This window comes from Prionailurus viverrinus, chromosome C2, assembly GCF_022837055.1.
Source record: "Prionailurus viverrinus isolate Anna chromosome C2, UM_Priviv_1.0, whole genome shotgun sequence".
Classification (NCBI taxonomy): Eukaryota; Metazoa; Chordata; class Mammalia; order Carnivora; family Felidae; genus Prionailurus; species Prionailurus viverrinus.
This window is the reverse complement of record NC_062569.1, coordinates 94,375,244-94,384,371: the sequence shown is the minus strand read 5'-3', so window position 1 is coordinate 94,384,371 and position 9,128 is coordinate 94,375,244. Positions and strand designations below refer to the sequence as shown.

The 9,128-nt window shown below is 39.3% G+C and overlaps 1 protein-coding gene across 1 annotated transcript in view; it reads right to left on the bottom strand.

Annotated features, from left to right (window-relative positions):
* IGSF11 (immunoglobulin superfamily member 11) overlaps positions 1 to 9,128 on the bottom strand; it is a 263,579-nt gene that overhangs the window by 214,717 nt on the left and 39,734 nt on the right. The window lies entirely within an intron of this gene.

Genomic DNA, 9,128 nt, shown 5'->3' with positions numbered 1-9,128 from the left:
TATTTTTGTAAGCTGAACCTGTTGTTTAATTTCTATTTCAACATTAAAGAATTGATCCTTTATACTGTTTAACTGCTGACTCGGTGTAATTATGTGGTTGCATTACAATGAATTAAGTTTCTGTTTGTACAATCAAGCACAAATCCTACTTTTTTTTAATACCTGAATGTCATTTCTAATAATTATACTTTTTAAAAAATCTCCTAATAACTTCAGAGTTTTATTTAGCTCCTTTAGTTGTCCATAAAACGTGCATGTGCTCAGACTCCACAAATGTTCTCCACTCAGATAAGGAATCTGTCTGTTGATTGTGGGCTAGCAAAACCAGGTGAAAGCTGGATAACCTGTGGGGTAAGTTTGAGTGATGTGACTAAGACTATAATTAATCAGTTGGTTGAACAAAATAACCCAGAGATGGAAGGGCCAACAATATCATTAGTGATCGAAAAGTTGGATGTTATCATTAACTTCTGAAATTAAGTATTAAATTTAGTTCACTGGTTTTCAGCCTGAATACCAGACAGCTTTGATGTATTTCTCAAAGCGGAACACTTCAGACCAGACCATCCCAGCCATCCAGCACTTTGCGTTAGCTTTCTCTGTGATATGTTTCACAAGTGTCATTTTGACCTTTTGCAGTGAGGCAGTGGACCAGAGGGGATGAGCTTGGTATGTATGGTCCCATGGTCCTGTCTGAACACATTTGACAGAAAAGAGAAAGAAGAAAAAGGGAGATTAAGCCTCACTTTCAGTGACTCAGGCTCTCTACTAAAAGAGCTGTCTAGTGTAGGAAACAAATTGAAAGTATATTCAGTTCTTAGTCCCTAAGTCCTAAGAAGTAATCCCAGGCCCAGAGTAAACACTAGAGGTGAGAATATAGGTGGAAAGACCTGTTGGCTAGGAGGGGAAGTAGAGTCTTAGAGAAGGCCTTTCTAAGAGTAAAACTGACAGAGGACATGGCTGGCCATGTGGAATAAAAATGTAATGGGGAATAAAGGTTTCAGTGTCAGCACAGATCAGTGGAATAGACTAGAGACTCCAGAATTGGACCCACAAATGTATGGCCAACTAATCTTTGACAAAGCAGGAAAGAATATCCAATGGAAAAAAGACAGTCTCTTTAACAAATGGTGCTGGGAGAACTGGACAGCAACATGCAGAAGAATGAAACTAGAACACTTTCTTACACCATTCACAAAAATAAACTCAAAATGGATGAAGGACCTGAATGTGAGACAGGAAACCATCAAAACCCTAGAGGAGAAAGCAGGAAAAAACCTTCTGACCTCAGCCGCAGCAATTTCTTACTTGACACATCTCCAAAGGAAAGGGAATTAAAACCAAAATTAGCTATCGGGACCTCATGAAGATAAAAAGCTTCTGCACTGCAAAGGAAACAACAAAACTAAAAGGCAACCGACGGAATGGGAAAAGATATTTGCGAATGACATATCGGACAAAGGGCTAGTATCCAAAATCTATAAAGAGCTCACCAAACTCCACACCTGAAAAACAAATAATCCAGTGAAGAAATAGGCAGAAGACATGAATAGACACTTTTAAAGAAGACATCCAGATGGCCAACAGCCACACGAAAAGATGCTCAACGTCACTCCTCATTAGGGAAATACAAATCAAAACCACACTGAGATACCACCTCACACTGGTCAGAGTGGCTAAAATGAACACATCAGGAGACTGTAGATGCTGAAGAGGATGTGGAGAAAAGTGAACCCTCTTGCACTGTTGGTGGAATGCAAACTGGTGCAGCCACTCTGGAAAACAGGGTAGAGGCTCCTCAAAAAATTAAAAATACATCTACCTTATGACCCAACAATAGCACTGCTAGGAATTTACCCAAGGGATATAGGAGTGCTGATACACAGAGGCACTTGTACCCCAATGTTTATAGCAGCACTTTCAACAATAGCCAAATTATGGAAAGAGACTAAATGTCCATCAACTGATGAATGGATAAAGAAGATGTGGTTTATATATACAATGGAATACTACTTGGCATTGAGAAAGAATGAAATCTGGCCATTTGTAGCAAAATGGATGGAACTGGAGAGTATTATGCTAAGTGAAATAAGTCAGGCAGAAAAAGACAGATACCATGTGTTTTCACTCATATGTGGATCCTGAGAAACTTAACAGAAGACCATGGGGGAGGGGAAGGGGGGGAAAAGTTACAGAGAGGGAAGGAGGCAAACAATAAGAGACTCTTAAATATTGAGAACAAACTGAAGGTTGATGGGGGTGGGGAGAGGGGAAAGTGGGTGATAGACATTGAGAGCACCTGTTGGGATGAGCACTGGGTATTGTATGGAAACAAATTTGACAATAAACTATATATATATATATATATATATATATATATATATATATATATAAAATCTCTCTCTCTCTCTCTCTCTCTATATATATATATATATATATATGCCTACCGAGATGATACCCTGAGGACTGCAAGAGCATGTAGCAGAGGGACTTGATCTCTTTTGGAGCAGAAGGCTACCAGGAAGAAGTTTCCCTGTCCCATTCAGGGACCCAAGAGAAAACTGTAGCAGGAGTCAAGAGTGAGAGTGTTGTAAGATGAGACCAGAGATGTAGACAGGGGTAGCTGATACAGAGCCTTCTCAACCATGGTCATGAATTTGGACTTTATTTTAAGCTCAATGGAAAACTACCAAAAGGTTTTTAAATACAAGAGTGGAATGATCAACATGCATCTCAAACAGGTTCCCTCTCACTGCAGAGTGGGGACTGATAGGTGAGAGGAGCACATTTATTAGGAAAGTATTATCATAGTTGGTGAAAGATGATGGTTGCCTAAACAAGGGTTGGAATAGAGAGGGAGAGAATGGATAGATTTAAGGCATAGACAGAAAGTCAAAGTAATAGGAAGTGACACAATGTGGGTGTTCATAGAGAGGGAGATGGGAAAGACAGCCTTCATTTTTGGCTTGAACCATTCATTGGGATTAGGCAACAGGGATGATGAATACAACTATGGATGTGTGAGTTTTATGAACCATAAAAATCGTTACTGTTTTTGTAATTATCATCAAAGCAGTCATTTTCATGACCTTTATGTGCTTATATTATATGTTCATATTGTAATAAAGAGGCCACTTGGTCTCTAACTCAATAGTTTATTTATAACTTTGATTACAGACAAGAAAGTGAGGCTGTTGTTTCAACTTTCTCTCTGTTCGAAAAGAAAAATAAAGAGATGAGAAGTAGAAGAACAAAAGAAAAAAAAAAGTTTCCGTGTCAGAACAAAAAGATACATTATCCCTTGAAGGAATCCTCCAAGGATGCTTCTGAAGAAGGAGTTACTCCTATAGATACGAGGTGTGAGTGTTCCAGGGGTTAAGTGAGATAACATGAAAAAGCACTTAGAAAAGGGCCTGGCACTGTTAGCTCTTATTATTTTAGTGGTATTATCATCAACAGTATTAATATTCCATTTTACCTGAGCAATTCTTTTTTTTTAAATTTTTTTTTTTACGTTTATTTATTTTTGAGACAGAGAGAGACAGAGCATGAACGGGGGAGGGGCAGAGAGAGAGGGAGACACAGAATCGGAAGCAGGCTCCAGGCTCCGAGCCATCAGCCCAGAGCCCGACGCGGGGCTCGAACCCACGGACCGCGAGATGGTGACCTGAGCTGAAGTCAGACGCTTAACCGACTGAGCCACCCAGGCGCCCCTTACCTGAGCAATTCTAATGACCCTCCCTCGCTGTATTCCTTACCACCCTGATCTCACAGTAACAGAAAGTAAAGCTACTAGACCAGGTTTCCTGGCCCTTATCGCCTCCCCTCTTCCATTTAAAGAATAAATGTGATATCATCCATCATTAGGAAAATGGAAATCAAAACCAAGATGAGATACCACTTCACACTCACTGGCATGGCTGTAGTCAAAAAGACAAACAAAAGGAAGTGTTGACAAGGATTTGGGAAAATTAGAACACTTATACACTGTTGAGAGGAATGTAAAATGGTGTAGCCACTTTGGAAAACAGTCTGGCAACTCTTCAAAAATTTAAATGTTGTATTATCATGTGATTCAGCAATTCCACACCTAGGTATATACCTAGGACAACTGAACATATGCAGCCTCACAAAAGTTTGTACATGAATGTTCCTATCAGCATTCACAATAACCAAAAGTGGAAATAAAGCAAAATGTCCAGCAAGTGATGAATGGGTTTTAAAAATGTGATAATCAGGTGCCTGAGCGGCTCAGTTGTTGAGGATCTGACTTAGGCTCAGGTCATGATCTCTCAGTTCATGAGTTTGAGTCCCACATCCGGTGAGCTCAAGCCCTGCTTCAGGTGAACATAAGCCCAGGTGAACATAAGGCTTCAAGTGAGGCCTGCTTCCCCCCACTTCTCTCTCTCTCTCCCCTTCTCTCTGCCCCTCGTGGGATTCTCTCTTTCTCTCTCTGCCCCTTGCTCACTTGTGCCCTCTACCTCTCAAACAAATAAAAAATGTGATAATCCACAGATGAATGGATAAATAAAATATGGTATATACAAATGAAATAGTATTTAGCCTTATAAAGGACGGAAATTGTGACACGCTACAATGTGGGTGAACCTTGAGGACATTACGCTAAATGACATAAGCAAGTCAAAAAAATATTTTATGATTCCACCTGCATAAGGTATCTAAAATAGTCACATTCATAGAAAGTAAAATGATGGGTACCAGGGACTGGGGGGGGGGGTCGAGAAAATAGGGAGTTTTTGAGTAGGCATGGAGTTTCAGTTCTGCAAGGTGGAAAAATTGTGAAGGCCTGTTGCACAATGTGAATGTACTTAACACCATTGAACTGCACATTTAAAAATGGGTATGGTAGTCAACAGCATGTTACATGTTTTTTATCACAATTTTAAATAACTAAAAATGAAAAAATGTGACATGTGCATACAATGGAATATTACTTAGTTATAAACAGGAATGAAGTACTGATAAAGGACTATGACTTGGCTGAACCTTGAAAACATTCTGCTAAGGGAAAGAAGCCAGATACAAAAGATGATACGTTATATGATCCCATACACGTGAAATATCAAACACAGGCAAACCCATAGAGATAAAAGGTAGATTAGTGGATGTCAGAGGCAGAGGAAAGAAGGTAATGGGGAGTGAATGCAATGAATAGGGGGTTTCTTTTGGGGGTGATGAGAATGTTCTGGAATTACCAGTAATGGTCCACAACTGTGTTCTAAAAAGCACTGAATTGTATGCTTCAAAGGTGAATTTTATAGTATGTGAATTGCACACCAATAAAGCTGTTCTAAGGGGTATCTGGGTGGCTTAGTTAAGCATCTGGGCTTCAGTTCTTGATTTTGGCTCAGGTCATGATCTCATGGTTTGTGGGTTCAAGCCCTGGTTGGGTTTTATAGCCTACTTGGAATTCTCTCTCCTTCTTCTTCTGCCCCTCCCCCCACTGTTGCACACACTCTTTCTCTCTCAAAAAATTAAATAAACATTCAAAAAACAAAAAACAACTTTCAAAAAAAAATGCTGTTCTAAAAAAAGAATAAGTGTGGACGTTAATATATATTTTTTAATGTTTATTTATTTTTGAGACAGAGAGAGACAGAGTTTGAACAGGGGAGGGTCAATGAGAGAGGGAGACACAGAATCCGAAGCAGGCTCCAGGCTCCGAGCTGTCAGCACAGAGCCCGACACGGGGCTGGAACTCACAGACCGTGAGATCATGACCTGAGCCAAAGTCAGATGCTTAACCGACTGAGCCACCCAGGCGCCCCAGGACGTTAATATTTTTAAGTCCGCTTTATGACAGAGGTGAGTGAAAGAGAATAGCTATGAAACTCAGAAACATTATAAACAGGAATACCCGAGCCTTCCAGGAGAATTATCCTATTTCCTCCATTCTTTCAAATTCCCTTGTTTTACTCTTTGGTATTTTGCATATGCTTTATTTTTTTGAATTAGCTTCCTATTATTTTGTATGCAAGCACATATGTGTGTCCAGCTTTATTGAGACAGAATGTATAACATTGTGTGAGGTGTACAATGTAATGATTATAGATACATGTGTATACTGTGAAATGATTTCCACAATAAAGCCTCCTATCATTTCTTGACTTATTCTCAGTTTTACTCCACCCACTCTCCTCCACTTACCTTCTTTTTCTCTTATGTAATCAATGTGAATATATAAGTAAGTATATGTGTGTGTGTGTATATACACACACACACACAATTATGTCTGTTGATGTTTTTGTGCTCATGTGTCTAGATATATTTTTATGTACAGAGGTGTGGACAAATTTGGTTCCGGATATCTGTGTATCTATGCTTGAGTCTTCACATCAGTCATTTAGGAACATTGTAAGGCTAAAACTCTGAGAACTGTGTTTTTTACAAGTGGCAAACAATACTGGTATCCCAGTGCCTTATCATGCTCTCAAAAGGCTATTTTTTTTCTTGTAGCATTGGCAGAATTTGCAACACACTATAACATCAGAGAGTGGTAGTCTGACCGGTTGTTATGAACAGATAGGATTCCAACAGGCAAAGCTAAGTGCCTAATTCTGTGTTTTAATTTTTTACTTTAAGAAAAAGCAGTTCTGGGGCGTCTGGGTGGCTCAGTGGGTTAAGCAGCCGACTTCAGCTCAGGTCACGATCTCGCGGTCCGTGGGTTCGAGCCCCGCGTCGGGCTCTGGGCTGATGGCTCGGAGCCTGGAGCCTGTTTCCGATTCTGTGTCTCCCTCTCTCTCTGCCCCTCCCCCGTTCATGCTCTGTCTCTCTCTGTCTCAAAAATAAATAAAATGTTAAAGAAAAAAAAATTAAAAAAAAAAAAAAGAAAAAGCAGTTCTTCTCAAACTCCATTAAAATTATAGTAAAGATTTACAGAAAGAAGTAAATCCAATACAGCGAGGGAGGGTCATTAGAATTGCTCAGGTAAGGGGCGCCTGGGTGGCTCAGTCGGTTAAGCGTCCGACTTCAGCTCAGGTCACGATCTCGCGGTCCGTGGGTTCGAGCCCCGCGTCGGGCTCTGGGCTGATGGCTCGGAGCCTGGAGCCTGCTTCCGATTCTGTGTCTCCCTCTCTCTCTGCCCCTCCCCCGTTCATGCTCTGTCTCTCTCTGTCTCAAAAATAAATAAAATGTTAAAGAAAAAAAAATTAAAAAAAAAAAAAAGAAAAAGCAGTTCTTCTCAAACTCCATTAAAATTATAGTAAAGATTTACAGAAAGAAGTAAATCCATCTTGATACTCAAAACAGGAGGGGGAGAAGACACAGAGATTTTTGTGATTTCTGAAAACAGAAAGCAGATAGGACAGGTAAACCAGAACAGAAGTTCCACCTCAAAACCCACAAAGGTGACTGAGTGGAGGGACAAGACATTTTTCCAGGCAGAGCCTCAGAGGCTCCAAAGGCTGTGTGGGCAGATACAGGGGAAAGGGAGTGAGCTGTGAGTAACAAAGGACTCCTCCTTCCTAATGACCTTTACAGTCTGTTTCAGTCACCTACTACCAGAGCCCCACCTTGTCATCACCAAAACTGCTCCATAGTGAAATCACTCATATAGTCAAATTACACTCCTAGAAATGACACTGACCTGGAGAATTATATATTTGAGTCTCTTATGTTTTGTCCCCTTCCTTGTTTTTATATATATAAAATTATACAGACTTGTGTCGGGGCACCTGGGTGGCTTAGTTGGTAAAGCGTCCAACCCTTGATCTGGGCTCAGGTCTTGATCTCAGGGTTGTGAGTTCAAGCCTTGCATCGGGCTCCATGCTTGGCATAGAGCCTACTTAAAAAAAGAAAAGATTTGTGTCAAAAATTTATACTGAGAAGAAAGGAGAATTTTCCAACCTCAAAAATGTCCAACCACAGATCGATTACAACATATCTATACAATTAATGTTGCTATAATTTCTGTTTAATTATCTGGATGAGTATAGTTGGATCTATCCCAAACCATATAATATACATATACATAACTATATACATATACGTATAAAGAGTTAAGTAGAGAAAGAGACAGACTGACAGAAGTAAAAGAATAGGAAAATATAAAGTTTTGTGTTAGCCTTTTTTAAGCATAATGCCAAAGTGAAAATCATTAAGAAAAATATATAATTGATATGACATATTTTAAAAGTATGAAAAAAGTTAGCAAAAATGCAAATGATTAATAGTAATAGTTGCAGTCAAAATGACAGATCAATATCCTAAATATGTAATAAGTTCCCACCAATCAATTTTTTAATAATTTTTTTAAATGTACTTTTTTTTTTTAATTTACATCCAAGTTAGTTAGCATATAGTGCTATAATGATTTCAGGAGTAGATTCCAGTGATTCATCCCCTATGTATAACACCCAGTGCTCATCCCAACAAGTGTCTTCCCTAATGCCCCTTACCCATTTAACCCACCCCCCTACCCACAATCCCTCCAGCAACCTCCAGTTTGTTCTCTGTATTTGAGTCTCTTATGTTTTGTCCCCTTCCTTGTTTTTGTATTATTTTTGCTTCACTTCCCTTATGTTCATCTGTTTTGTATCTTAAATTCCTCATATGAGTGAAGTCATAGGATACCCACAAATCAATTTTTAAAACCATAAATACTCCCAATGAAAGAAAAAGTCCAGGAACATGAATGGGAAATTTATTGAAGAAAACATGTAAATAACCAAAGAAAAATAAATTAAAAATTAGATACCACTTAAATATTTTTTATAGAAAAAAATATTTTTAAATGTTTATTAGGGAGAGAGAGAGTGAGAGCAGTAGTGGAGGAGAGGCAGAGAGATAGGGAGAGAATCCCAAGCATGCTCCTCATTGCCAGCACAGAGCTCCATGTAGGGCTCAATCCCAGGAACTGCAAGATCATGAACAGAGCCAAAACCAAGAGCTGGATGCTTAACCAACACCCACCCAGATGCCCCTAGACAAAAATTTTTTTAAAGGTAGCACCTAATCTGTCTGAAAGTACAGCTAAATGGACCCTTTCTTACACTGTTTGGGGAATATACATTTTACAACCTCTCTGGAATGCAATCGGATCAATCATTGATTGATTGATTGATTGATTATATATTTATTGTGAGAGAGAGTGCACACATGTAAACATG